This window comes from Nyctereutes procyonoides, unplaced genomic scaffold (assembly GCF_905146905.1).
Source record: "Nyctereutes procyonoides isolate TBG_1078 unplaced genomic scaffold, NYPRO_anot_genome, whole genome shotgun sequence".
Taxonomy (NCBI): Eukaryota; Metazoa; Chordata; class Mammalia; order Carnivora; family Canidae; genus Nyctereutes; species Nyctereutes procyonoides.
Window position 1 is genome coordinate 53,955,104 of NW_026575133.1, and position 22,322 is coordinate 53,977,425.

The 22,322-nt window shown below is 35.8% G+C and overlaps 2 pseudogenes; both read left to right on the forward strand.

Annotated features, from left to right (window-relative positions):
- Positions 1-3,656: 3,656 nt before the first annotated feature.
- LOC129493922 (non-histone chromosomal protein HMG-17-like) lies at positions 3,657-3,928 on the forward strand (annotated as a pseudogene).
- Positions 3,929-4,793: 865 nt separating this feature from the next.
- Positions 4,794-5,394, forward strand: LOC129523196 (NADH dehydrogenase [ubiquinone] 1 alpha subcomplex subunit 1-like; annotated as a pseudogene).
- Positions 5,395-22,322: the final 16,928 nt, after the last annotated feature.

The window sequence follows — 22,322 nt, forward strand, 5'->3', positions numbered from 1 at the left end:
AAAAGGCAAAAAACAGTTTGAAGAGTAATGTAAACATCAGAACTGGACTCAAATATGGCAAGGATGTTGGAATTTTCAGGCTGGGAATTTAAAACAACTATGATTAATATATTAAAGGCCCTAATAGATAGGAAACATACAAGCAATATAAGCAGAGAGATGGAAATTCTAATAAAGAACCAAAAAGAAATGCTAGAGACTAAAAACATTTTAACTGATATGAAGAATGCCTTTGACAGCTTTATTAATAGACTACACATACCTAAGGGGAAAAAAATCTCTGAACTTGAGAATATCTTGATAGAAACCTCCAAAACTGCAAAGCCAACAGATAAAAGACTGAAAAAAAAAGTGTAACACAGTATCCAAGAGCTGGGGAACAACTATAAAATGTGTAACACGTACAGCTTAAAACAGAAGATTGTAACAGAAGGAGAAGAAAAAAAAAGGAGTAGAAGAAACATTTGAAACAACAAGGACTGGGAGTTTCCTCAAATTAATGCTGAACACCAAACTGCTGATACAGGAAGCTCACAAACACACTAAGTATGATAAATACCAAAAAAACTATACCTAGGCACATTATTTTAAAAAACAAAACAAAACACAACAGAAACAAGAGATAAAGAGAAAATCCTGAAGGAAGCTAGAGGGAAAAAACACCTTACTTATAGACGAACAAAGATACATCTAAACAGACTTCTCCTCAGAAACCATGCAAAAGAGTGGTGTGAAATATTTAAAAGGCTCAGAGAAAAAAACTCACCAACCTAGAATTCTGTATCCTGTGAAATTATCCTTCAAAAGTGAAAAGGAAATTAAGACTTTCTCAAACAAAAATTGATAGAATTTTTTTCCCAATAGACCTATCTTGCAAAAAACCTTCCTTTAGAGAGAAAGAAAATGATATAAGTCAAAAACTCAGATCTACTAAAAGAAAGGAAGAGCACTGGATAAATTGAAGGTAAAATAAAAGTTATTGTCCTTATGTTTAATTGATCTAACAGATTACTTTTGTTCAATAAGAACAATATACATATATGCTTATGTATAAATGAAATAAGTGATAACAATGATATTAGGGAAGAAATGGAGGAATTAGCATTATTTTTTAAGATTTTATTTATTTATTCATGAGAGACACAGAGAGAGGCAGAGACACAGGCAGAGGGAGAAGCAGGCTCCATGCAGGAAGCCCGATGTGGGACTCGATCCCGGGACTCCAAGGTCACACCCCGAGCCAAAGGCAGACACCCAACTGCTGAACCACCCAGGCATCCCCATTATTTTTTTTCCCATTATTTGTTTTTTAAAAGGTACTCACACTACCTGGGAAATAGCACAGTGTTATTTGAAAGTAGGTTTGAATTAGTTATAAATGTATTGCAAATTCTAGGGCAATAACTGAAGAAAGGGGGGAAAGTATAAGTGATATGCTAAAAGGAGAGAAAATGAAATTATATAAAATGCTTAATTAAAATGGCATAAGGCAGAAAAAGATTGGAAGATAAAAAATAAGAACAAAGGCAACAAATGGAAAAAGGCAACAGATATGGTAAATATTAATCCAACTGTATCAATAATCTCTTTTGAATATAAATGGTCTAACTGTGTCATGTGTTGGAATGGATCAAAAAACAAGACCCGGGGCACCTGGGTGATTCAGTTGGTTAAGCATATGGCTCTTGAATTTGGCTGATGTCATGATCTCAAGGTCCTGAGATAAAACCCTGAGTTAGGGATCCCTGGGTGGCGCAGCGGTTTGGCGCCTGCCTTTGGCCCAGGGCGCGATCCTGGAGACCCGGGATCGAATCCCACATCGGGCTCCCGGTGCATGGAGCCTGCTTCTCCCTCTGCCTGTGTCTCTGCCTCTCTCTCTCTCTCTCTCTCTGTGACTATCATAAATAAATAAAAATTTTAAAAAAATTAAAAAAAAACCCTGAGTTACGCTCCATGCTTAGTGAGGAGTGCAATGCTTAAGATTCTCTCCCTATGCTTCTTCCCTCACTCAAGCTTTCTCTTGCTCTCTTTATCATGCACACATGTACACTCATGCTCTCAAATAAATAAAATCTTTTAAAAAAAAGGATCCAACTATATGTTAACTTATTTTAAATATAAAAACAGATATAAATTAAAAGTAAAGGGATGGAGAAAGAGATAACATGCCAACTCTAAACCAAACAAAGTGGGAAAAGCAATATTAATTTCAAACAGAGAACACTTCATAAAAAGGAAAGTTTTTAGGGATAAAGAGGGGCATTATTGCAGTGTTAAAGGGATCAATTTTCCAAGAAGACATAACATGACTTAACATGTATGCACCAAACAACAGAGCATCAAACAACATCAGGCAAAGACAGAACTGCAAGGAAAAATAGATGTATCCATTATTATAGTTGGAGACTTTAATATACCTGTGTCAGAAATGAACAGATCTAGCTGGAAGAAAACCACTGAATACATACTAGAAATCAACAACATCATTGATCAACTGGATATAATGCACATCTATAGATTACTTCATCCAACAAGAAACTACACATTCTTCTCAAGTTCCTATGGAACATTCACCAAGATAGACCACATTCTAAGCCATAAAACATACCTTAACAAATTTCAAAGAATAGAAATCAAATAACGACTTCTTCTGAACCATAGTAGAATTAAACTAGAATTTAATAACAGAAAAAAGGGACACCTGGGTGGCTCAGCAGTTGAGCATCTGCCTTTGGCTCAGGTCGTGATCCAGAGTCCCGAGATCAAGTCCATATCAGGTTCCCCATGTGGAGCCTGCTTCTCCCTCTGCCTGTGTCTCTGCCTCTCTCTCTCTGTCTCTCATGAATGAATAAATAAAATCTTTTTTAAAAATAACAGAAAAGATAGCTAGAAAATATCCAAATACTCAAAGATTAAACAACACATTTCTAAGTGACACATGAGTCAAAGAAGAAATCTCAAGAGAAATTTAAAAATATTTGACCTAAATGAAAATGAAAACACAAGTTCTCAAAATCTGTGGGATATAGTGAAAGGACTGCTTAGAGGGATATTTATAGTATTGAATGTGCATACTAGAAAAGAAGAAAGATTAAAAATAATCTAAGCTTCTACCCTAGGAAACTAGAAAAAGAAGAGCAAATTAAACCCAGACTATACCAAATAGAATAAATAATAAAAATATGAAATCAAAAACAGGAAATTAATGGAGAAAATCAATGAAACAAATAGTTGGTTCTTTGAAGAAATCAATAAAATCAATAAGCCTCTAGCCAGGATAACTAAGAAAAAAGGTGAGGACACAAATTATTAATATCATAATATCAGAAATGAAAGAGAGAACAATAATACAGACCCCATGGAGATTAAAAGAATGATAAAAGAATACTATGAACAACTCTCTGCCCACATTTGATAACCTAGACAAAGTGGATGAATTTCTTGAAAGACACAACCTGCCAAAATTCACACAAGAAGAGATAAGCAACTCAAAAAAAAAAGAGAGAGAGAGAGAGATAAGCAATATTTATTAAAGAAATCAAATCTAAAATTAATAGGCGGAAGAAGAAAAGGCGAGAACGACCCCCGGACTGGCCAAAGCCTGCCTGCCGCTGCATCTCCGTGTCCAGTGCTAATGTCCCGCCCCTGTGGCCACCATGCCTAAGAGAAAGGCTAAAAGGGATGCTAAAGGAGATAAAGCCAAGGTGAAGGATGAGCCACAGAGAAGATCTGCAAGGTTATTTGCTAAACCTGCTCCTCCAAAGACAGAGCCCAAGCCTAAAAAGCCTCAGCAAAGAAGGGAGAGAAGGTACCCAAAGGGAGAAAGGGGAAAGCTGATGCTGGCAAAGATGGAAATAACCCTGCAGAAAATGGAGATGCCAAAACAGACCAGGCACAGAAAGCTGAAGGTGCTGGAGATGCCAAATGAAGTGTGTGCATTTTTGATAACTGTACCTCTGGTGATTGTACAGTTTGAAATACTTTTTATCAAGTTTTATAAAAATGCAGAATTTTGTTTTACTTTTTTTTTAAGCTATGTTGTTAGCACATGGAACACTTCCTTGTTGTTTTGGGGGAAGGGCATATGTCACTAATAGAATATCTCCGAAGCTAAATTAATAGCAAGGGTAAAAACACCTTTCCCTTCTAGTTTTGAGAAACTTCCTCTTGGCTCCCAGGAGGAGGGCTTCCTTGATGTTGACACACATGAGGCACCTTGGTGGTGTGGAAAAACTAAAATTCATTTTTTAATGCCTTCTTTTTCCTCTCTGCCTTCAACATAGATTTGACTCCCTTAAGTCCAGAGACCTGTTGGAATCTGACCCCATGAAATGGTTCCCAGTATGTCAGGCAATCTGGACTTTACAGTGTTACCACTGAGGTGGCGTCCCTCAAAAGAGTTTCTTTTTTTTTTTAGCTTGTGGATCTTCAGATTGATAATTCTCATTTTCAAATTTTCATTTCATTTCCTGAATGTCAGGGTCAGCTTGTGAAAAGTTGTTAAACAACATGCTAAATGTGAACTGTCAACCCTCACTCTAAACTTTCCCTGTTCAGAGCACCACATGAAGACTTCACTGGGTTTTATAGTGGCTTTCTGATTTTGGTAGTCCATTGAAGAAGGGAGTTTGAAATTGCTGTATACTGTTAACGATCGTCCGCCCATGTCCTGCCTGAAATACTATGATTGTTTATGAAAAGTATCTTTAATAAAGCTGGATACAGTTTGTCTTGGGGAAATAAATAAATAAATAAAATTAATAGCCTTCCAAAAGAGAAAGTAGTAGGCCAAGATGGGTTCACTGGTAAACTACATGAAACATTTAAATCATATCAATTCTCTAGAATCTCTTTCAGAAGTTAAAGGCAGAGAGAATTCTTCCTGACTCATTCTATGAGCCTAGCATACCCTAAAACCAAATACCAAATACTGAAAGCAGACAAAAACATCATAAGAAAACTGCAAATCAGTATCTCTTATGAACATAGACACAAGAATCTTCAAAATACAATTGGCAAATCTTTCCAATAATGCATAAAAAGGGTTATATACCACAAACAAGTGGGATTTATCCCAGGTATGTAAGGCTATTCAGATTAGAAAATCAATTAATAAGGCTGGGTCTCCTTTAAGAGGCCAGAAAGGAAGGGTTTAGCTTTGGCAACCAACATGTGATTTGGTTTGAGTTTCTACCTGGGATTGGGTTCATGGCCATGTGCTTGTTCATCCTCCATATATAGCCACTACACACATCCACAGGCTCACTAATGGGGGCAAGGAAAAAAGGGCTGCCTATTATTCATATAACCAGAGTTTGATGGAAAGAGATAGGCACACCTCTGGAGTTAGTTGTTACTTACTATGCATCAAAGGGTTTGGAAAATATTGATTAAAGAATAATTTTCCTGACTGATGAAAAATAACTTGGTTATGCTCATCTACCCCTTCTAGATGGTAATGCAGTGTATTAATGTAGTACATAATAAAAACAACAAAAAAGTGAAAAAAAAGAAAATCAATTGATGTAATCCATCAGACTAATACACTAAAGAAGAAAAATAACATGATCATATCAATAGATGTAGAAAAAGCATTTTACAAGATCTAACATCCACTAATGATAAAAACTTGGTAAACTAAGAGAGGAACATCCTCAACTTGATAAAGTATATCTGCAAAACCCTACAACATCATACTTAATGGTGAGAAATTTGCCAGTTTCCAAGATCAGGTAAAGAATGTCCCCGCTCACCACTTCTTTTCAACATTGTACTGAAAGTTGAAGCTAATGAAATAAAGCAAGAAAAGGAAATAAAACATATACAAGTTGGGAAGGAAAATATAAAATTGTCTTTGTTCACAGATAATATAACTGTGTATGTAGAAAATCCAAAATAACCAACAAAATACTCCTGGAACTAAGAGGCAGTTATAGCAATATTGCAATGTTTATGTATAAAAGTCCATCATTTTCTATATACCAGAAATGAACAAGTGGAATTTGAAATTAAAAAACATAATATCATTTCTTAGCGCTTCAAAATAATGAAGCACTTAAGTATACATCTAACAAAATACGTATAAGATCTAGAATGAGAAAAACTACAAAAATCTGATGAAAGAAATTAAAGAAGAGCTAAATAAATAGATAGTCCATGCTGATGGATGGCAACAGTCAATATTGTCAAGAATACAGTGCTTCTCAACTTGATCTATAGATTCAATGCAATTCCAACCAAAATCTAGCAAGTTATTTTGTGGATATCGACAAAATTATTTTGATGTTTATATGGAGATGCAAAAACCCCAGAATAGACAACACAATATTGAACATAAGAACAAAACTGGTGGTGTGGTGGGGAGATGCCTGAGTGGCTCAGTCAGTTCAGTGTCCAATTCTTGGCTTTGGCTCAGATCATGATCTCATGGCTCAGATCATGATCTCATGGGTCATGGATCATGACTCACCAACCCCTGAGTCAAACTCTACACTCAGTGTGGAGTCTGATAGATATCCTCTCCTTCTCTGCCACTCTCCCTGCTTACTCTAGCTCTCTTTCTCTCTCTCTCAAATAATAAATCTTTTTTAAAAATATAAAGAATAAAACTGAAAGATTATCACTTTAAGATTTACTAAAAGTCCAGCATAATCAAGACAGTGTGGTAATGGTGAAAGAATAGATAATAGATCAGTGGAACAGAATAGAAAGCCTAGAAATAGACACATGTAAATAAGTGCAATACAATGGAGAAAAGATAGTCTTTCCAATAAATGGTGCCAGATAACTGTATATCCACATGGAAAAAATTGATTCTAGGCAGACTTTATATCCTCCACAAACATGAACTCAAAATGGATCACAGACCTAAATGTAAAACACAAACAATAAAACTATATAACAACACAGGAAAAAATATAAATGATCTTACATTTGGCAATGACTTTTTACCTATGATACTAAAGGTGCAATCCATGAAAGATATAATTGATAAGCTGTACTTCATTTTTTAAAAAAGTCTATTCTTTGAAAAACAGAATCAAGAAAATGAAAAGACAATCCACAGACTGGGGAAAGATATTTCAAAAGATATATCTAAAAAGGACAGCTCAGCAAAATATAAAAAAGAACTTTCAAAACCCAACTAAGAGGGGCACCTGGGTGGCTCAGTGGTTGAGCATCTGCCTTTGGCTCAAGTCATGATCCTAGGGTTCTGGAATCGAGTCCTGCATCAGGCTCCCCACGGGGAGCCTGCTTCTCCCTCTGCCTATATCTCTGCCTCTCTCTGTGTCTCTCATGAAAAAATACATACATTTTGTTTTAAAGAAGACCCAACTAAGAAAATAAACAATCTGATTTTTAAAAAATTAGCCAGAGACTTTAACAGACACCTCATAAACAGATGTCAAATAAACATATGAAAAGATGCTCTGTATCATACATCATCTGGGAAATTGAAATTAAAACAATGAGATACCACCTCATACCTATTAGAATAGCCAAAAACCTAAACACTGACAAACACTGTCAATGACTGGAGCAACAGGAACTCTCATTTGTTGCTGGTGGGAATGCAAAATAGTACAGCCAGTTTGTACTGGAAGTTTGGCAGTTTCTTACAAAACTAAATACTTGTAGCATATGGTCTAGCAATTGCATTCTTTAGCATTTAATCAAAAGAATTGAAAAATTATGTCCACACAAAATCCACACAGATGTTTATAGCAGCTTTATTCATTACTGCCAAAACTCGGAAGCAACTAAGCGGTCCTTTGGTAGGTTCCATCACCATTCCATCATCCATTCACCAATGGATAAATAAACTGTGGTACATCCAGGCAATGAAAAATTATTCAGTGATTTTTTAATGAATTATAAAGCCAAAAATGACATGGAGGAATCTTAAACACATACTACTAAGTGAAAAAAGTCAATATGAAAGGCTACATACTATACAATTTCAATTATATGGCATTTTGGGAAAAGCAAAACTGTAAGACAGTAAAAAAAAAAAAAATCAGTGATGGGACACCTGTGTGGCTCAGTGGTTGAGCATTTGCCTTTGGTTCAGGTTGTGATCCCAGAGTTCTGGGATTGATTCCTGCATCAGGCTCCCTGCAGGGAGCTTGCTTCTCCCTCTGCCTATGTCTCTCTCTCTCTCTCTCTGTGTCTTGCATGAATAAATGAATCTTAGAAAAAAAAAGTGGTTGCCAGGGGTTGGGGTGAGCAGGCTGAGTAAGAGGAGCATGGAGGTTTTTTAGGACAGTAAAAATACTGTATGATAACATAATGACGAATACATTCATTTCACATTTGCCAAAACCCATGGAATGTACAGAAAAAGTCATTCCTAATGTAAACTATGGGCTTTGGTGCTCATGATGCGTCAATATAGGTTCATCAATTGTAGCAAATGTACTAACTACTCCAGTGGGGAATGCTGATAACGGGGGAAGCCATGCATGTGTGAGCACATGAGTTGTTATATGGAAAATCTCTGTCCCTGCTTAATATTGCTGTGAACCTAAACTGCTCTGAAAATTAAAGCCTATTTCTTAAAAAAGAACAAGAAAAGTGAACAGAGCATAAGGTGCCTATTGGATGCCATCAAACATACTACCTTATAGATAATAGGAGTCCTAGGGAATATTTGCAGAAATGATGGCCAAAACTTTTCAAATTTGATAAATTTGGAAATCAATTTGATAAATTAAACCAAAATGATAAACAAAAGAAATCTACACAGCAATACATTATATTCAATTTGTCAAAAGCCAGACACAAGGAAAATCTAGAAAATCTAGACAAAAGTCGACTTCTCATCAAAAACCACAGAGGCAACAGAATAATAGGATAACATATTTATGGAAAACAGCAAAAGCAATGCTCAGAGGAAAATTTACTACTGTAAATGCCTACATTAAAAAAGAAGAAACTGGAAGCCCATAACTTAGCTTTACAACTCAAGAAATTGGAAAAAAGAAGACCAAACTAAACCAAAAGCTAGCAGAAGGAAATAAATAATAAAGATTAGAGATGGGGCACCTGGGTGGCTCAGTCAGTTAAGTGTCTGACTCTTGATTTTTGGCTCAGGTCATGATCTCAGGGTTGTGAAATTAAGCCCTATATCAGGGTCAGGGCTCACCATGGAGTCTGCTTGAGATTTTTTCTCTCTCCCTCTAAAATAAATAAATATATTAAAATCTTAAAGATTAGAGATAAACATATAAACAACTAGTAAGACAACAGAGAGAGCCGATGAAACCAAAAGTTGGTTCTTTGAAAAGATTAACAGAATTGACAAACTTTTAGTTAAACTAAGGAAAAACAAGCAAATAACTAAAATCAGAAATAAAAGTGGGGATAGTACTACTGACTTTACAGAAATAATAATAATAATAATAAGAGAATACTAAGAACAATTATATGCCAACAAATTATAAAACCTACACAAAACGGACACATTCCTAGAAAGATACAAATTACCAAAACCTATTCAAGAAGAAATAGAAAATCCAAGTAGGCCTATAGTATACTCTAGCAAATATACAGATTGAATCAGTAATCATAAACCTCTAAACATGAAAAACCCAGGTCCAGATGGCCTCGCTGGTGAATTTTTCCCAACATTTAAGGAAGAATGAAAAATAATCCTTCTCAAGCTCTTCCAAAAAATAGAAGGAAGACTTCCTAACTTATTCTGTGAAGCAAGTATTACACCAACACCAAAGTAAGGCTGACAAAGATACCATTAAAAACCTACAGACAGGGATCCCTGGGTGGCTCAGCGGTTTAGCACCTGCCTGCGGCCCAGGGCATGATCCTGGAGTCCCGGGATTGAGTCCCACATCAGGCTTCTGCATGGAGCCTGCTTCTCCCTCTGCCTGTGTCTCTGTCTCTCTCTCTCTCTCATGAATAAATAAATAAAATATTTTAAAAATTCCAGACTGATATTCTTTATGAATGTAGATCCAAAAATTCTTAACCAAATACTAGCAAACTGAATTCAATAGCATATTAACAGGATTATACACCATGACCAAGTGGGATTTATCTCAGGAAAGTAAGAGTAGTTCAACATAAGAAAATTGATAATTATAATACACTACACTAACAGAATGAAGGGAAAAATCCACGTTATCAACTCGACACAAAAATTAATTTGACAAAATTAATTCTTTTTTTAATTTTTAAATATTTTATTTATTTACTCATGAGAGACACAGAGAGAGAGAGAGAGAAGCAGAGACACAGGCAGAGGGAGAAACACACTCCATGCAGATTGCCCAACGGAGGACTCAATCCCGGGTCTCCAGGATCATGCCCTGGGCTGAAGGTGGCGCTAAACCGCTGAGCCACCGGGGCTGCCCAAAATTTATCTTTTATGATAAGAACACTTATAAAACCAGAAATAGAAGTGAAATTCCTCAACATGATAAAGGACATTTATGAAAAAAAAAACACAGCTAACATCATACTCAAAGATGAAAAACTGAAGGCTTTCCCTCTAAGATCAGACACAAAACAAGGATGCTTACTTGCACCAAAGCCATTCAACATTGTACTGGAAGTTCTGACTAAAGAAATTAGGGGGAAAAAAAGTCATTCAATTAGAAAAGAAGACATAAAACTAATCGTACGTGTCCTATGACATGATTTTATACATACCTAAAGAAATCCCAAAGAATTAAAAGAAAGCTACTAGAGCTAATAAGTGAATTCAGCCAAGTTTTCAGGATAAAATACCAACATACAAAAATTCATTGTCGGGCAGCCCCAGTGGCCCAGTGGTTTAGCACCTGCCTTCGGCCCAGGGCATGGTCCTGGAGCCCTGGAATCGAGTCCCACGTCGGACTCCCTGCATGGAGCTTGCTTCTCCCTCTGCCTGTGTCTCTGCCTCTCAGTTCTCTCTGTGTCTCTCATGAATAAATAAATAAAATCTTTAAAATAAATTAATTGTCTTTCTATATATAAACAATGAACTTGAAAACAAAATTTACAAAATAATTAATTTGCAATTGCACACAAATAACTAGGAATAAATTTAATCAAGAAAGTGAGAAATGTGTACACTGAAAAATATAAAGCATTGCTGAAAGCAATGAAAGGATTTTTTTTAAGATTTTATTTATTCATGAGAGACACACACAGAGAGAGAGGCAGAGACACAGGCAGAGGGAGAAGCAGGCTCCATGCAGGGAGCCCGATGTGGGACTCGATCCCAGGACTCCAGGATTGTGCCCTGGGCCAAAGGCAGGCGCTAAACCGCTGAGCCACCCAGGGATCCCCCTGAAAGGATATTTAAATAAATAGGAAGGCATCCCATGTCCATGGATTGGAAGATAATATTCTTAAAATGCTAGTATTACCCAATGCAATCTACATCTTCAGTACAATTGTATCAAAATCCTAGAAGAAAACCTAGTAGAAAATCGTTGTGATTTTGAATTAGGTAAGATATGGCATCAAAAGCACAATACATACAAGAACAGATTGATAAACTGCACTTTATCAAAACTGAAAACTTATGTTCTTCAAAAGACACTGTTAAGAGAAATAAAAGACAATGATGTGTACTGAGAGGAAAAAAAATCTTTACAAATCACATGCCTAAGAAAATATTTGTATTGTGAATATAAAAGAACTCTCATAATTCAAAAATAAGAAAGCAGCTCAATTTAAAAAAATGGGTAGATAATTTGAACAGACATTTCATCAAATAAGATATATGGATAATAAGGATATAAAAAGCTGCTCAATAGCTTTATCGTTAGAAAAAATGCAAATTAAATTCATAACGAAACAACACTACACCCTTTTAAGAATAACTAAAGTTCAATTAAAATTAGTACAATACCTATTGTTAACAAGGTTATTGAAGAAACAACTTTCAAACACTGCTGGTGGAAATATAAAGCCACTCTTGAAAATATTCTAAGCAGTTTCTGTTAAAAATACTTCTACCATATGATCCATTCATTTACTCCTAGGTATTTACCCAAGAGAAAAGGAAATATATGTCCATACAAGGCTTTGTACATAAATGCTCATAGTGGCCATATTTGTAATAGCCCCAAAGTGGAAACAACCTAAATTTTCCACCAGTTCATGAATGGAGAAACAAATTAGGTATATCCATTCAAAGTAATGCTACTTAACAATAAAAAGCAACCATTCATATACACAACTACATAAATGAATCTCAAAATAGTTATATCAAGTGAAAGAAACCAGGCAAAACGTATGCAATGTATTATTTCATTTATATAAAACTCTGGATGATGCAAGTTATAGTGACTGTTGATTACTTGGGAGTGAAAGGAGGGGAGGGGCAGGAGGGACAGAATAAAAGGGCAGGAGGGAAATGCTGAGGTGAGGGATACGTCCACTATCTTGGACTGTGGTGATGGTTTCACAGTGTATACATAAGTTCGAAGTTATCAAATTGTGTACTTACAAACATGTGATTTGTTATATTTTAATTATTGTGCAAAAAATGTTTCAAGAAAAAAAAATTCACACTCAACAAGCCAACATTTTAGAACGTGCATTATCTTAGGGGATACTATTCTCAGGGAGAAAACTTCAGCAAGCCAGAGATAATTGCATAAACTGTGGCAATAGGATCCATAATGAGCAGTGAATCTGTAACTATAGAATTGAGCTAAAACAAATCTGGGAATTATGCTAACATATTTTTGTAGATTATACTATTGTTTCCAGTTTGTTTTATTTTTTTTTGTTGTTGTTTTGTTTTTTGTTTTTTGTTTGTTTTTTTTTTAGCCTCCTAGAATTCATTCCCTTTGCAATGAGACTTTGCAGTTGGCTCTCTGACTTGCTTTGGCCAATGGAATGTGTACAGAATGATTAGTACAGAGCCACATCTGCTCATTATTCTTGAATTTCTTTCATCATTATGAGGGGAACATGACCTGGCCAACCCATGGACCAAGGAAGATGACAGAGAGGGGAGCAGAGCAGGATCAGCTTTCATCTTGAAACCAAATCCACTAGAGCTGAGTCTATATAAATGATCCTTTGGGTACATGAGAGAGAATAAATGTTTCTTCTGTAAGCCAGTGAGTTTGGGGCGGTTCATTATGCAGCATGACTAGTAATAGCTATTGAACACATACATATACTGTGATGTATAAGCTAACAATATCAAAGTGAGTAACAAATGGTAGTGGTGGTAGAAAAAAGGGAGAAAAGTAAGAAACAGAGCAGGTATGCTACTTTATTTCTACTTATCAAAATTTATTAGATTGAGTTGATAAATCAAGTGCTAGATATACAACTATATCTAAAACTACAAAGATAAATACTAAGAGAATATGATTTAAAAATGGGTAGTAAAGGGAAAAGGAGAAGGAGAAGAGAATTATACTAATTTCATTATTGTTCCTTTCTGGGTATTAAAGAAACTGAAGAAATGGAAGATTAAAGAAATTATCTAAATATATAGTTGTAAAAGGAACTAATTGAACAAAAATAAAATTTCTAAGTTATAGGATGAAATATATTGTAAAACAGAGACCTACAATGAAAGATATCTTGAGATATCAAACAGAAAGCATGATATAAAATAACAATATTAAATCCAAATACATTTATATTATTGGATATAAATGTGTTAAACTACTGTAACAAAAAATTCTGATTAGGTCTTAAAGCACAGACATTTTGCTGTTGTCGTGTGACACACCTAATAGAATGTGATTCAGAAAAGTGGAAAGTTAAAAGTGTAGGTCAAGGCATATTACAATGTTGCAACTAAACAAAAACCACAACAATAACAAAAGCCAAGTTTATGATGTTAGTATCAGAAAAATTTGAACTGAGGACAAAGTTATGACCACTTCATGATTGATAAAGAGACAGTTATGAGGGATCCCTGGGTGGCGCAGTGGTTTAGCGCCTGCCTTTGGCCCAGGGCGTGATCCTGGAGACCCAGGATCGAATCCCACGTCGGGCTCCCGGTGCATGGAGCCGGCTTCTCCCTCTGCCTATGTCTCTGCCTCTCTCCCTCTCTCTCTCTCTCTCTGTGACTATCATAAATAAATAAAAATTTAAAAAAAAATTTAAGAGACAGTTATGAATATCTGTGAATCAACTACTGAAGCATCAAGTATAAAAAAGGAGACAGAAAAAAATATAATCATATTAGGAGTGGGAAAAATTAAATGACCTCTTGAAATCCATGACACATAAAGAGGGGGAAAATTTAAAAACTTAAATGACATTATTATTATTATTATTATTATTATTATTATTATTATTTAAGTAGGCTCCATGCCCAATGCAGGGCTTGAACTCAATCCCACAATCAACAGTTGCATGTTCCACTGCTGAGCCAGCCAGGTGCCCTTAAATGATATTATTATTAAGATAATTCCAATAGATACATCAACCCTGATATTCTGAACACAGAAATGATTACTTCTTTTCAAACACTAACGGATATTCTCCAAAAGAAGCCATAAATTATGTTTCAAAGACAACCTAAAAAAAAAATCTCCAAACTAGAAATAATACAAAAACGTAATGTGATCAGGAAAAAGCCTTAAATAACCAAGTGAATAAAAAAGAATAAAATAAGTATCAAATGCAAGAAGTTAGGAAAAGATGAAGAGGGGTGGCTGAGTATAGTGACAAAAGTACAAAATGAGGTTTTGGTGATGGTTGCACAACTGTGAATATAATAAAAACACTGAATTGTGAACTTTAAATGAATTAATTGTAGAGTATGTGAATTATATCTCAATTAAGCTATTAAAAAAGAAGGATTTAAGAATAATACAACTAGGAAGAAGAAATGAGATTTAAAAGTCAATAAAATAGATAAACCATTAGGTAATATAATCAAGAAAAAATAGAGGACATTTAACACAAAATAAGAAATAAAGGCAGCATCCTACAGAAATAAAGCTAACCTCCCTCAAAACACTAGGTCTGGATGCTTCCTTAAGGTAATTGTACCAAACCCTTAAGGAAAAGTAATTTCAGTTGTATCTACTTAAGACCACAGAAAAGCAAACTTTCCAATTAAGTGTTTATAAAGTATGCCAAAACTCAGAACAGATTTAGAAATGTTTAAGACTTTTTTGAAGAAGCACCTTTTTAAAAAATTAATAAAAATAGTGCAAGGAGGGGTATCATAGTAAGAGAATGAATAAAGAAAAGCTAATTCAAAATGGAGACAGGGAGCCAGGAAGGGTTCTCACTTCTGTGCTGCTAGTCATAGCTTCCTTTACATACATCAGTGAGAAGGAAGGTTTTTCTCCTTGCCCAGCAACAACTCCACCAATGTGAAATCACCACAATCCTGAACTCTTGCTCTCCTCCAATGAATTTTTGTTCAAAAAAACCCCTCCAAACTTTTTCCTTTCCTCTATTAAAGGGTGCTCTATTCCTTTGTTCTTTGAACTTGCCTAGGGATAGCTAAGGTTTGCTTGTTCTGAGTTCTCTGCTATTCCCAAATAAGGTCGATTTGGGGGGGGGGGTTGTGGGGGGGGGCTAAACTGTTTACCTTCTTCTTTTAATGATTAACATTTCTTGGTGTTACACGTTGGATCCAAAGGAGACAAACCTCTGAGGAACTACCAATGGCCAGGACTATGCACAGTATCCACTTGAACCCTTTGTATTCTTCACAAGGTGCATGGTCTTCTTCGATTTTGGTTTGGGTAAGTCTCCTCTCCAATTCAAGCTTTCTCCTCTTGGTCAAGCTTTTGGATTTTACTTGGGGTCCGTTTTTATTAAAGTGTCACCCTTTCTGGTGAGTATGTTTTGTTTTCTAAATTTCTGTTTGTTTTGTTTGCGTTCTCAGTTCTCCAATGTTACTGTGCATACTTGGTCTCTATTTTTGTTTATTCTCCTCTGTTTCTGTTTCTGTTTGTTGAAGCTTCTTGGTAACTCACCCATCCTGTTCAAAATGTGGGAGTACACGTGATTCCCAGTGTTTTAAAACAGCTGTTGGAAAACAGGGCCCCTCATGGTATGTTTTAGAGAATCCAAAGGCAAAATGGGTTCCATGTAATCCTTGGACCAGATTCTTGTACCTTTCTGAAAACTGGGTAAATTTCTGGATACTTTGGAATTGTAATGACCATTCTGGGAAAACTTTGTTTTAGATAAATCCACCTTAAGGGGATGCCTTAAAAGAGAAGATTCCAAACATCTCAGTGACAATGGAATGCATTCTAGATTGGAATGCAGAAGGTCCTGAAAAACAAAATGGCTCCAAAAATAACTCTAAAAGGATCCTTATAGTATACAAATAAAAAAATATTTTAAAAAAAATTAAAAAAAGAAAAAAAAATATTTAGTAAAAAACTTTGGCCATCTGAAGAGGTAAACTTAACTTAGGCCATTACCAGAAACATAATTTGGATCCAACTATTCTTTCGAGTTTTGTACCTGACACATAACTAAAAATTTTAAAACAAAAGTTATAAGATCTCTGTGTCTATCTATATGTTATATAGGTCTATATTTTAAAATTTTTAAAACAAAAGTTATAAGATCTCTCTATCTATATGTTATGTATGGATGTTACAGATATGTGATATTTTTCTACCTCTGGATAATACTGCCAAAATTAATTTGTAAACAATTCTATTTAATTGGCTTAAAAAATAAGTCCTTCTATAAATTAAATAGACTGAACCAAATGTTTTTTGAGTTCACACGGTCTGAGATAAACTAAAAGCTAGTTTAAGTTTGTTGGTTTCATAAAAACAAGCATGTCTTCAGAGTTATCAACATTAAATGTAATCAGATAAGTTCGTGTTATTTCTGTTGCAGAATTTGTCAGCAAGAAAATTCACTTGAGATGATGGCTGATTTTGTCAAATATCTCATTAGGTTTTGTGAGTAATCTAGACATAGTTTTGAGGAACAAATTATTTAGATAGATAAAAGTGGGATGAGAATCTTTTAAAGTGCTGTAATTATGTTTTATGGTATATGTGCTTAAAACATAACTTCCCCAAATCATTTTGGTAACTTGAAACTTTAAATGATGGAATTTCATTGAATATCTAGATCATTTTCCATCAAGATCAAATATTAAAACATTAGTTACTGAACATAGATGTATCTACTTTGGGGCAGTCTGGGTGGCTCAGTGGTTTAGCACCGCCTTCAGCCTAGGGAGTGATCCTGGAGACCCAGGATTGAGTCCCATGTAGGGCTCCCTGCATGGAGCCTGCTTCTCCCTCTGCCTATGTCTCTGCCTTCCTCTCTGTCTCTCATGAATAAATAAATAAAATATTTTTTTAAAAAAGAAAATTACTGTATATGAAAGGTAGGCAAGAAAAGTAGGATGTTTCCAGTAACACGAAGTATTAGGAATAGATATTCATCTTTTTGTTGAGGAAAAAGATAGTGATTTTATCCTAATGTAAAATGATTACAAGAATAAGAAAGGAATAAGATAGAACAAAAGCTGAATAGATTTGTTAAGTTGTAGGTTTGTGAAAAAGGAATCTTTAGAAAGAAATTCTTTGTGTGGTCCAGCTAAAACTGAAATGGGTTTACTTAAATTTGAAAAAAGAGAAAGAATTTTCATATCAAAAATATACTGGTACAGGGACGCCTGGGTGGCTCAGTGGTTGGGCATCTGCCTTTGGCTCAAGGTGTGATCCTAGAGTCCCAGGATCGAGTCCCACATCGGGCTCCCTGCATGTAGCCTATTTCTCTCTCTGCATATGTCTCTACTTCTCTCTCTCTCTCTGTGTCTCTCATGAGTAAATAAATAAAATCCTTAAAAAAAAAAAGTATACTGCTACCGAATTAAAATTTACTTTTTCTATTAAAATGACAAAGTTTTCTTAGATTATTTGTTTGCTCTTAGTAAGAAATTGTAAACAAAGTTTCTTTACCTTTAATGTAATCTGCCTAGGAAACAAAGATTCTGTGTTTTATCTTTATAAGGCCTTTGATTACTTAGAAAAACAGCATCTTCCCTATTAAAAAGTGCTAAGGAGCTAAGGCTTTTTGCAACTACAGAACTTTCTGTATTTGCCTTTAAAACTCTTTTGTCACTTTAGTTAAAAGAATAATTAAGTCTTGCTTCATAATTTTCTGTGATCCATTTGGTCAAGTGTTCAAAAAATTTTATATTTTTTACAAACTTTCCAAAATTCAAATTCTGGGTGAAATCTTTTTGACCTTGAACTATCTTGAGTTTTTCCAGAAGGTTCCTAGAATATCTCAAAATATTTGTTCTCTCTCCCTACAAAAAGGGAAATGTTTTTGTTTTTATTTTTTTTTTTTACCCATGATAGTCACACAGAGAGAGAGAGAGAGAGAGAGAGAGAGAGAGGGGCAGAGACACAGGCAGAGGGACAAGCAGGCTCCATGCACCGGGAGCCCGACGTGGGATTCGATCCCGGGTCTCCAGGATCGCGCCCTGGGCCAAAGGCAGGCGCCAAACCACTGCGCCACCCAGGGATCCCAAAAGGGAAATGTTAAACTTATTAGGCTTATATGGTATGTTAAACTACATGAGAGGCTTGTCAAGTAAGAAGTAATGCTCAACCTTCTTTACCTTATATTTGTATATGTGTATGTGATTAGGTGCTGCAAAATTTATATGAAATTCCTAAAATTCAGGTGTGTCCTGATATATTAGTCATAATTTTAAAATATATGTCATAGAAATAAGCAAATTTTCTTGTCAATTCTGTTATAATGAACTGTTAGCAGATCTTTAAAAATGGGCATTTTTAAGTCTTTTGTCATTTATAGACAGTTATTGTTTTACTCTAATGCTTTTGCAAATGTATTTCATCTGAGAAATTCATGAAAAGGACTCTGACAAGTACCAAGTATATAGGTCTCTGATAGCTTTAGGATCATATAACTGAACTGGGTTGAAGAAAACTTCTTCTCTTAAGTGATCTATGGCTTACAACAATTGGGTAAAATCTTTGTAAAAAAAAAAGATGAAATTATTTTTTTTTCTTCCTAAATGATCCCTCCATAATTCAGAAACTTGAGTACTTTTTTTCATGACAGTATAATTATTCGCATGAGTTCAATAAGAATCTGTTCTTGTAAAAAGGCCACCACTTCCTCAGTGGCTAAGATCCTATTAGAAAGGATCATTCCTACTTGGGAAACCACCCCCCTTCCCACATTTGAACTTCCTAGTGATCAAGGAATCCACTTTACTGGTCAGGTGCTTCAACAGACTTGTGCTGTTTGGCCAGTTTTAGAACATGTTCACTGTGCCTACCACCCCCAATTTTCAGAACCAGTTGAGTTGGTAATTCATCATTAAGACTGATTTAGCAAAATTTGTAGAAACCCCTGAAACACCCTGGCCAAAAGCACTGCCACTGGTTCTTCTGAATCTCAGATCCACCCCTTTTGAAACTGGTAAGCTCCCTTTCTGAGATAATCACAGTATGCCCGATGCACCTACCTCGCCCCTGCTTCCTTTGATCTACAGCTGATAAAAGGGGATATACTTCAATTTTGCAAAGGTCTAATAAAATCTTTAGAGAATTATTATACTTAGTAGAACAATCTTTCCATGGTGCTCCCAGGAGACAAAACCATTAGACATCATCATAATCTGCAGCTTGGAGATTTCATCACCTAGAGAAGACCCTTTCAGAAAGATTCCCTCCAACCTTGCTGTCTGGAAGGGACCTGACCAGGATTTGAAGCAAATGACAACCAAGGCAGACAACTTTCCCAAGATGATTGGACTAGGCCTGTATATTTTTTTCTTGCTATTGTTTCTCACCTTATTTTTTTCTTTCTTGGAAAGACAATGCTCTTACTCACCTTTCCCAATCTATTGCAAAAGGGGCAAAAAAAAGGGGGGGGGTGCAAATCTTTCTGACTGTTGGACCTATCACCAGAAACTCCAATCTATTCACAATGTCAGAGACCCCTTGGTCTTCCCTGTGATCAATTTTTCCTTAGTCTCAAATGCCACTACTAATTATAACCACAAGCCTTTGAATGTTACCTATATGGGGCAGGGTATTACCGCCAGGTGTTCCCATACTTTCCCCAATCATAATCATGCTAGCTCAACTAGACACCTCCACTTTTGCCAATCATACAATCTTTGCTTCCTCCCAATCTATGTCTTTTCCTAAGTGAAATATGATCTGTTCTCTGTACCCAAGGGAAATACAAATGGGCTAACTCCTCTGTGCAAGGTTTTTGGAAAAGACAGCTTTAGGATGGGATGGTACCTCACATAATGTCATCCTCATTTCTCTGACCTCTGGCTTGAAAATTTCAATTAGGAAATTCTAACTAATGAATCTGTCAATAACCAGACAGCTGAAGTCCTCTGTGCTCCCCCTGCTTTAATTTTTGTCTTCAGTGGATGGCATTTTTAAGGGCATATGAATGTTTAGATAGCTGGTGAATTGGAGGCCAAAGCTTATTGGGACATTTAACCATCCCTGTTAACATGCCTAACAAATCAGAAGCCTCTCATTTGTCCATCCACTGAGACTCCGTGGCTGCCTTAAATGGGAACTTGTAAAAGGCATCCATGACTCCATAGGGAAAGTTTTTCTTCCTTGGATTGGTGTAAATACCAATGAACAGACGATCAGAAATCTCTCCCTAATATTAGGAGAGGTAGCCAATTCCACATCAAAGCAGTAGCAGCCCAACAATGATCACTTGACTCTGGCTAAGATAGTTTTGGACAATTGCATAGTCCTTGGTTACTTGCTGAACAAGAAGGCGTTTGTGCAATAGCAAACACCACCTGCTGCACCTGGCTAAATGCCTCCGGAGAGGTAGAAACTCAATTACACAAGATTGGGGAACAAGTACACTGGTTACAACAAATTGCACCTGATCTCCCTGCTCCTTTGACTTGTTTAGTTGGCTACCTTCAGATTTGGGTCATGGTTTTGAACGATTATGCATATGGGATTTGTTACATTACTTTTAATTCTGTTTTGCATAATTATTTTTATTTTTATTTTTTTAATTTATTCATTTATTTATGATAGACATAGAGAGAGAGAGAGGGAGAGACACAGGAGGAGGGAGAAGCAGGCTCCATGCGGGGAGCCCGACGTGGGACTGGATCCTGGGACTCCAGGATTGCGCCCTGGGCCAAAGGCAGGTGCCAAACTGCTGAGCCACCCAGGGATCCCCATAATTATTTTTAAATTTGTTGCTTGTCAAATCTCTACAGAAGTGATGCACCAGATAGAATGATGTTGCCCAACACTTTGAGATGATTTCCAAAGCTTACAATCCAGACAAGATATGACCCCAAGAGTGGAAAATACCTGAAAACTCTTTCTAGTGTCTTTGTTGTGCAAATATGGTTTCCATTACCTCATGCTCTCCCTGCAACATGGAATAAGAACTCCTTTCTGCCGTTCAGTGGCACAAAAATGCTTCATTAGTAAATAAAAAGCCAACCAAATGCGTGAGCAGCAATGCTTTCAAGGAAAGATCTTGATCAAAAGAGGGAAATGTGAAAATGAATAAAGGAAATCTAATTCAAAATGGAGAAGAGACTTAATGAAGGAAGGGTTCTTATGCAGGTACTACTCCTGGCAGCTTACCTTACATACTTCAGAAGGAATAAGCTTACTTTACATCCCCAGAAAGAAGGAAGAGTTTCCTCTGGCTTGGCAACAAGTCACCCAATGAGAAGCTGCTGCAACCTCAAAATCTTGCTCTCCTTAATGAATTTTTGTTCAAAATAACCCCTCCCAACCTCTTTCTTCCTTCTTAAAAATCACTTTCTTCTTTCTTCTTCAGACTTGCCTATGGTTCATCATAGTTTGCAACTCCTCTGCTCTTCCTGAATAAACTCAATTTTGCTGGCTATACTGTTTACCTTTTTCTTTTAATGATTGACAATAGACTTGAGTGGGAAGGCAATTTTGTAAATATGTCAGTTATCCTCCAAATTAATCTACGAATTGACTACATTTCTGACCAAAATCTTAAAAGAATTTGCAATGCTGTTTGACAAATTAATACTTTTAAAAAACATATTTTTGTATGGAATTTTTCAAATGTATTCAAAACTAGAATAATAGCTTCAGTAAGTACCAACACAGGGTCAATCTTGGACTGTCAATTTTTAAGTTCATCTAAAGAATGATTAAAGTAGTCATGAAAAAATTTGAAAAGACAAAGGAGGACAAGCTTTCTCTTACTTTTTTCTAATGGAGCTATTATAGAGAGGTCTTAAATAGACTCACGCTTTTGAATAAATTTAGAACGTGATAAAGGTAGAATTTCAAATCAGTGTGGAAAGGATGACTTAAAAATTAATAAATGGGGCAGCCCCGGTTGCTCAGTGGTTCAGT